Source organism: Urocitellus parryii, unplaced genomic scaffold (assembly GCF_045843805.1).
Source record: "Urocitellus parryii isolate mUroPar1 unplaced genomic scaffold, mUroPar1.hap1 Scaffold_123, whole genome shotgun sequence".
NCBI classification, from domain to species: domain Eukaryota; kingdom Metazoa; phylum Chordata; class Mammalia; order Rodentia; family Sciuridae; genus Urocitellus; species Urocitellus parryii.
In genome coordinates, this window is record NW_027551918.1 from 455,392 (window position 1) to 461,779 (window position 6,388).

Below are 6,388 nucleotides of genomic sequence, written 5' to 3' on the forward strand. Positions count from 1 at the left end.
TTCATTCATTGCAAGTATTTATAAATGCCTTTGTAATATTTCGCTTTGACCCATGAGTTACTTGAAAGTTTTTAGAAATTTCTCTCAATCATTTTCATTTCTAATTGTCATTTCATTTGCACTGGGCATAGAATTCTAGGTTGGCAATTTTTTTTCTCTAGGTACTTGAAAGAGATCACTCCATTTTCTCTAGCTTACATAGTTTCTGATAGGTATTTTCTATCATTTTAACATTATTTTCCTCTGGTTTTTAAGATTTTTTTTTTCTTTTTTGCAACTGATTTTCCACAATTTGGTGTATTTGAGGCCTGGTTGTTTTATTGTTTTTGTTTGTTGGTTGGTTTTGTTTAGTTTTAATGGTTGCTCTAGTTGGGTTTAATAGACCTTCTTACAAATATGTGTTCATAGTTTTTATTAAATTTAAACAGTTTTAGATCTGTTTCTTTCAGTTTTTCCCCTAAACCTCCTCCTTATCATTCAAATCTTCCCTTCCTCTCCCTCACTTTGTAGAATCCCATTCATACATATATTTCTTTTTTTGTTTCCATTGCTATGATTAAGATCAAGCATACTTCCGCCGCCCCCTCCCCGGCCTGCTCGGCGGCTCTGCGCGGCCGGGTGGCGGCTCCCGGGCTCCGGCGCTGCGTGCGGCCCCGCGCTCGTGCTGCCGCTCGGCCTCCGCCTCGCCTCCTGCCACCTCGGCCCCTCGGCCCTCGCCGCTCCTCCTCCTCCTCGCTGCCCCTCGCCGCCCCTCGCCACCCCTCAGCGCCGTTCCTCAGCGCCGCTTGGCCGCGCAGGAGGCAAGATGGCGGCGCCCAGGCCTCCGCCCGCCCGGCTCTCGGGCGTCATGGTGCCGGCGCCCATCCAGGATCTGGAGGCCCTTCGCGCGCTCACCGCGCTCTTCAAGGAGCAGCGCAACGGAGAAACAGCACCCAGGACCATCTTCCAAAGAGTGTTGGACATCTTAAAGAAGTCATCTCATGCTGTGGAGCTGGCCTGCAGGGACCCATCCCAGGTGGAGCATCTGGCTTCCAGTCTGCAGCTGATAACTGAGTGCTTCAGGTGTCTCCGGAACGCTTGTGTGGAGTGTGCTGCGAACCAGAATGCAATCAGAAACCTCGATACGATTGGTGTGGCTGTTGATTTGGTTCTTCTGTTCCGTGAACTACGAGTGGAACCGGACTCCCTCTTGACAGCCTTTCGCTGTGGCCTGCAGTTTTTAGGCAACCTTGCCTCACGGAACGAAGACTCCCAGGCCATCGTGTGGGTGCACGCCTTCCCCGAGCTCTTCATGTCTTGCTTAAATCATCTAGACAAAAAAATTGTTGCCTACTGTTCAATGATTTTGTTCACATCTCTTAATCCTGAGAGGATGAAAGAACTGGAAGAAACCCTCAATATTGCAATTAATGTCATTGAAGCTCACCAGAAGCAGCCTGAGTCAGAGTGGCCGTTCTTGATCATTACTGATCACTTTCTGAAAAGCCCGGAATTGGTGCAAGCCATGTATGCCAAACTGAGCAATCAAGAAAGGGTCACACTGCTCGACCTCATGATAGCCAAGCTGGTGGGAGACGAGCCGTTGACCAAGGATGATGTGCCAGTGTTTCTGCGCCACGCCGAGTTGATTGCAAGCTCCTTTGTGGATCAGTGCAGGACTGTGCTGAAGCTGACCTCTGAGCAGCACACTGAGGACGAGGAGGCTCTTGCCACCATTAGGCTTCTGGATGTGCTGTGTGAAATGACGGCCAACACCGAGCTGCTGGGCTATCTGCAGGGCTTTCCTGGCCTGCTGGAACGTGTGGTCGATCTTTTACGACTAATTCATGTAGCTGGAAAGGATACCACAAACATCTTCAGTACCTCTGGTTGCATAAAAGCAGAAGGTGACATCTCAAATATGGCCGAGGGGTTTAAGTCTCATCTTATTCGCTTGATTGGAAATCTGTGTTACAAGAATAAAGATAACCAACACAAGGTGAATGAGCTGGATGGCATCCCGCTGATCCTGGACAGCTGCAACATCGATGACAGTAACCCCTTTCTGATGCAGTGGGTGGTATACACTGTCCGCAACCTCACTGAGGACAACAGCCAGAACCAAGATTTGATTGCAAAGATGGAGGAGCAGGGGCTGGCGGACACATCCCTGCTGAAGAAGATGGGCTTTGAAGTTGAGAAGAGGGGGGAGAAGCTGATTCTGAAGTCCACTTGTGACAACCCCCCGCCGTGAAAGAACTCTCCATCCAATCATCTGAATTTTCAGAGTCTGACTTGTGGATGTTCCTCTCCACGATACGTGAAACTGCAAGTGTTTGAAGATGTGTCAGTGTGAACCTGGGAACTCTGGTCTTGTTGGTAGCAGAGTTCAGTGGTGTCAGCCACCATCAGAGTCCTCAACTTCCCCCTTTTCTTTGCATTACGCGTAGCTGTCTGGCCTCCCTTGTCCCCGCATAGAATGTGTGTTAGTGTCACCTTGTGCATACTGTGGCAGCAGATAATAAAGCTCTGAGGGCACCGCCCTTCCTTGGCAAAAAAAAAAAAAAAAAAAAAAAAAAAGATTAAGCATACTCATTTTTTCCTTCTGCAATTTTTAATCTGTGCTTAATTCCATCAAGTGTAGTTCTTATTTTACTTACTTTTTCCTTTCGAATTTCAATTGTCATTTTTAATATGCTCTTTCCCTCCATGAACATATTTGAGCATATCTATAAGGCAGACTTGGAAATGACAAAGATTATGAGACTCATAGTCAGGTGTTAAACAACCAGTATGTATTTTACAGATTTCCACTAATTCACATTCTTCCAGTTACAGATCATATGTTCCTCTTTCTTTGTTTGGGTAGTACATTGATTGGATGCTAGGCATTGTAAAGTTTAAATTTGTGGTACCAGATATTTCTGTATCCTTTAAAGAATGTTGTACTTTGTCTTAAAATGTAATTAAGATATCAGGAATATGATTGCTCTGCCACTTGTTTTAAGATATGTTTGGTCAGGTTCAGAACACACAGTCTAGGTTTAGGTTGCTCCTATTAACTTTCCCTGCAACCTATCATGAGATTTCTCTGCACTCTGGTGTGTGGAAAATTAATCTGTTTCTAACACTGTATAACTGCTTGTAATGCTTCCTTTGATATTTTCAATAAATTCTTTATTTCATCAACATAGCCAGAGTATATTTCAGAAAAATGATAAATGAAAGGGGAAGAGTAGTTGCTGTTTACGTTACAGTTACATGCATAGGAGAATATAAATTATAAAAGACATTGAAAGTCAGGCCAAACTACCAAATTTCTATTTGATTCAAAACTATTCATTTAGGAGGTGATACAGTACACAAGGATTAAGATCTGGGGTGAAGTATTAGAGTTCCATGTATTAAAGAAAAGAAATTCTAGATATAAGGAGATAAGTTAGGAAAACAGTTCAATAATCTAGAAGCAATCAGTAGGGATGAGCACAGAGCTGTAGAAAAAGGAAAAAATGTTCAATATGAGCAAATATTTGGAAAGAAGAAATTATTTGGAAGGAAGAATATGATGACAAACTGGAGAAAATGATTTTAGGAATGGAAAGGGGTCAAAGATGACTCCAAGATTTCAAACGAGGGTGATACTAAAAGCAGTGGGTGAGGAAAACAGGTTTAAATGGGAGAAGATGAGTAAGCTTTGGACCTGTGTTTTATGATGAAAGCAGCATATCCAAGTATCAATGTCCTGCAGGCCATCAAAAGCTCATGCTATCTTTCACAGAAAATAGATCTGGGCATGGGAAATGAATCTGGAAAAAAGATCAGTCAATAGGGAAAATTTTAGAGGCTTTTCAAATATATTGCAGTTCAAAATTCTATATTCATGTCCATCTTACTTGAGTAAGAGAATATCTAATACTATTTTCTCTATTTTAGATATTTGAGTGCCTTTTGGTTTCTAGATTTGAAAAGGAATTAGAAATATCATAATAATGCAAGGGAAGCTTGTGCAATTACTTACACAAGTATTGGAAGCCTCACATAAAATGTTGTGTTTGAGGGAACTCCAGCCCATTCTTTACCAGAATCTTGGCTAACCTTCAGATAAACAAGCCTCCAACCAGCAGTCACCAGGCTAATGGTTTCATTTCCTTTCCATGGCACATTTCCAAAAGAATCTGAGCTTTTTGTGTTTTGATGAAAAATTTTATACAGCAGAAATAGGCTCTTGAAACACAAGAGATTGATATTTTGTTCATTTTGTGATGCAGACAACTGACAAGATACATTGCATAATTGTCTATTCTCCACAAACAATTTTCCTAGGTTAGCAAACCATTCAGTGTTGCTTCAGATATGAACTGTAACATTCTGGGACATGTTAGAGATCACCTAGCTGTTTTATTTTGCATATGTAGAGAGTACTGTTATGAAACAAAATAGTAATCTATCCAGATCATTGACATACTTAGAACTAGAACTAAATCTCATAATACTCTGTTCAACGTTACTTGAAATTCCATTACCTCTGCTCCTTTGTGAACACTTTTTTAAAAATCCTCTTAATATAGAAAGGTACCTGTCAAGCACAATTCCTTTGGTTTATTCAACTTAAGTGTCAGTATCTTTAGTCGTCCTGGTTCCTGTTACACTTCCAAAGCAGCTGGTTAACCCTGGGTAATCTCCAATTGGCCTTCAAAGATTCAGTTGATTTCATAACACATCTAAAACAAGCATTTGCTTATTTTTTTTTTTTTGTTACTACATGCCTTGACTCTGATTATGAGATAAACTTCTGGTTTCCATGGCTATGAATAAATAACAAAGTAAAATATGCCCCAACCTAAATGGTGGAAAAGTTAACAAATGAATACATCCTGATTCATGAATAATCATATCTGTCATATCCTTGTAGCCTCCAACATACAAATTGCAGAAATTTGCAAGCTGGCTTTTAGAAATGCTTATTTTATTTTCTAACAAGCTTATTTGTTTCTTTTAGGTAGGCTTTTGATAGTATTACTTCTATGATGTGTGTGTGTGTGTGTGTGTGCGTGCACGTATGCATGCATACATGCATACATGTGCTAGTGTACACTTTTAAGGGTAAATTGATGATTATCTTTTTTTATAATACTGTTTTATGTATAAATCCTTTTGTAAGTTCTAATATTTGTTTTCAATAATATCTTTTCTTCAACCCCAATGGTGAAAGGGAACTTCCCTACCCCTATCCACACACAGGTTGCACAAGTAGAGGAATACTGGGGAGGATAGGAGGAAAGGTCCATGGAACCCTACACTACTGTTTGGGCTGCTTTGGAAGCTACTGTGTCAAAGGAAGTTCTGGGTTCAGGGAAAAGTTTTTGTTTTGTCTCAGTTTCAATTTTCTTTTTTATTAATATGTATTAAATGTACATATTATATGAATTCACAGTGAAATTTCCCTACAATATTGCATGTACTGATCATATCCATCACCGTTTCTCCAACCTTACCCTTCTTCTCCCCTCCAGCACCCTACAAAAAACACCAAGAACACTAATCTACTTTCACTTCAGCTTATATTTAGTTTCCACATATGAGAGAAACATGAGATCCTTGTCTTTTCTTTGTCTAGCTTATTGTGCTTAACATAATGTCCTCCAGGTCCATCCATTTTGCTTCAGATAACAGGATTTTATTTTTCTTTATGCATGAATAATTCTCCACTGTGCATACATATGTATAATATATGCATATATATAATAAGTATATATATATACATGTATTATATACTATATTCTATTTATCCATTCATCTATTAATGGACATTTAGACTGATTCCATATCTTAGTTATCATGGATACTTCTGCAATTAACATGGGCATGCAGCTATCTCTTACAAAAGAGTTCTGAGTTCATTTCCTTTGATATATACTCAGGAGTAGTATAGCTGTATTACATTATAATCTTATTTTTAATTTTTAAACAAATATTTTTAGTTTAGAGAGACAACAATGCCCTTATTTTATTTATTTATTTATTTATTTATTTATTTATTTATTTATTTATTAATTATGTGGTGCTGAGGATCAAACCCAATGCTTCATACATGCTGGGCAAGTGCTCTGCCACTGATCTAAAACCCCAGCCTCCTCTAATTTTATTGAGGAACTTCCATACTATTTACAGGGTTCTTCTGTTAGGAAGCTGAAAATAAACAATCTATAGAATGTGATAGTGGCTGAGATATCCTGAAGCATCAAGAGCTCCTATCAATAAGGAGAATAAAGGGAGAGATCCCCTATCTCCCACCCCAAACAGCATTTTTAACTGCTGTTTTTTCAGTGTTATAGGAAAACAAAAAACAAACAAACAAATAAACAAACAAACAAAAACAGTAATTGTCTATATTTTCCACAATTTGGTA

The 6,388-nt window shown here is 39.5% G+C and overlaps 1 pseudogene; it reads left to right on the plus strand.

The window, feature by feature from the left end:
• Positions 1 to 594: 594 nt before the first annotated feature.
• Positions 595 to 2,486, plus strand: LOC144251601 (ataxin-10 pseudogene; annotated as a pseudogene).
• The last annotated feature ends 3,902 nt before the right edge of the window (positions 2,487 to 6,388 follow it).